Source organism: Xiphophorus maculatus, chromosome 15 (assembly GCF_002775205.1).
Source record: "Xiphophorus maculatus strain JP 163 A chromosome 15, X_maculatus-5.0-male, whole genome shotgun sequence".
NCBI lineage: Eukaryota > Metazoa > Chordata > Actinopteri > Cyprinodontiformes > Poeciliidae > Xiphophorus > Xiphophorus maculatus.
Genome location: NC_036457.1, coordinates 4,761,407 through 4,763,872, shown reverse-complemented (window position 1 = coordinate 4,763,872; position 2,466 = coordinate 4,761,407).

The following is a 2,466-nucleotide window of genomic DNA, read 5'->3' as shown; positions in this document are numbered from 1 at the left end:
CCTGTGGTGTTGGCTCCTCCCCCCCTTGGGACGGCTTCCCCCCCCCCGGTGAGACGTCCCCTGCCCCGGCTGGTTGTGGTTGGCGAGGTGGCTGCTCCGCGTCGTTCAGAGTCCTCCGCCTGGACTGTGGTTGGTGGTGGTCGGAAGGTACTGGATACATGCTTATTTGATTTAATGAAAATTTTGCAAGTGTATATTTCAATTTCACTTCTTAACATGTTTATTTTGTGTCCGCCTCCCTGATTATCCATTTCAACTTTTCTTTAAAGTGCAGATTATAAAGTAAATGGAACTTTATTTTACAGGGAGACCTGCTGGACTCTTCCATCCCCCTGAATCCTGTGTGCTTCAGCCCAGCGTTGCTGGAGGAGATGGATCGGATCGTTCCTGCGTCTGGCCTTGAAACTACGCTACCTACATGTTCTCCGAAGGGGAAAAAGGTATTTTATTTAATTTAAAAAAATATAATCATTTGAATTTGATGTGCTATAGTTTGTTGTAACAACTATATAATTTCTTCTATTTTTCTTATTAGAAGGCGAGTGCGAAGCGTCGTTCAATTTCCGATCCCTACAAGCTGAATCCAGTGGAGCAGCAGGTATGACACCGTTTCAGAAAATATATCAGACTTTAAGATAGTGAAATGTACAGTATATGTTCACTTTGCACAAAAAAGGACAGCTTCTATTGATTTATAGATGGAGGGAGCGCCGAGAGAGACCAACAGCAAAGCTCGTCGCCAGGCACAGGGTTCGGTTCCCCTGATGGACATCCAGGCCAAGTCCTCTTCCGTGGCACAGGAGGACCATTTTCAGGATGGGAGCTGCAAGGTAACTGTTTCCTATCATCTCAGTAACAACAAATGGGTGGAGCAGTGCAACGTGTTGTGGAGAAAGTTCGCGTACTTGGTTCTGTATATGACGAGGGTGCCAAAGATTATGTGACTCACATGAGCACAAATGGCTGTGCAAAGTGAGTTTAGATATTTAGAAAATTTGTATTTTACAGCTTTTGACTTTATAGACGTGCTGCTTTATAATTTGTGCATTTTTTATTTTTATTAAATTGACTATAATATCAAACTTTTTTGGTTTTCCAGGTTGGCTAAAAAAGTGAGCTAATATTGTTACAGATTAATTTCTGAAGTACAGACAAGTAAATCTGAGATGCACAAATATGAACATATGGATTTATATTGAAATCCCACCTAGTGTAATAATATTATTTACCATGAAGTTACTTTATCAACATTTTATTTCAATTAATCTATTTAACAACAGAATAATTGATTACTCAATTACAAAATATGTGTTTACAACAGGCCTAATTGGTGGTAGATAGTTATCAGGTGAATATTTGTATAAATACTGACTTTTAAATATTTTTTTATGTTACAGGCTTCTGCGCTGGAACCCAGGATCAGCGGTCCACCTGTCCTGTTGGTAAGTGCTACACATTCCCAGGCCGACAAGAGGTATGCTGCATTTTCCCGTAATCACCAGTGCACATGCATGGCACTCACATTTTTAGCTTACCACAATGAGGGGTTGCAGTTTGATGCTGTGATGCTTGATAGAGTGATTGAAAAAGGAGACCAACTTTATACCGGCGTTAAACAGCAACTGATCAGTGATGGAACATTTCGTGACAATCACTTGACGTTTGAACAGATGCCTGACCATGTACTGACAGATAGGAACATCTATGCAGTACACACAACTGGTTTACATGTAGGTCATGTTTTTGCTCGTAGCAGGAGCACTCAAGGATCTAGAGGATTGGGTTTGCATCTTGCCATACAACTGGAATGTCTGTCGGAAAATGTCACCCATGCTTTCCTTTTGGTGACTCCAGAGTGCATTGCAGTTTTCAGGGACAGATGCGGTCGGTTTGGAGTTTTTGATTCCCACTCAAGAAATTCAGCAGGCCTGCCCCACCCCAGTGGAACTGCAGTAATGATGACTTTCTGCAACCTCTCTGACATGGTCAGCCATCTACTGAAGCTCTTTCGAAATCGCGGCCCCAATGCCACCTATGAGTTTGTGCCAGTAGGTTTTGAAAGGGAAAATGAAGATCATCCTCAGAAGTCGACTTTTCAGAACATTTCACCTGTAGCCACACAGGTAAGTCCAACTGCTTTGAAATCAGAGAGTCCGTCTGATGAGGAAATGCCTCCTTGGCTTAGGGAAGTTGCAAACGTATTAGAGGAGAGACCTCCAACTGTTACAAATTTGTCAAAAGTGCCAAAAGCTAATAGAAGAAAAATTAAAAACAGGATCAAAACACAACAGAGACAGAATGTAGGAAGTAAAATGAAACAAAGTTCATCTGAAAAACAAAGATATCTGACATCTCCAACATTTAGGACCAAAAAGCTGCAGGCCTTAAAAGAACAATACATTCTTCATCAAGTACAGAGGAAGGATCAGTTAAATAATAGATATAGGACAGATGCATCTTTCCGGA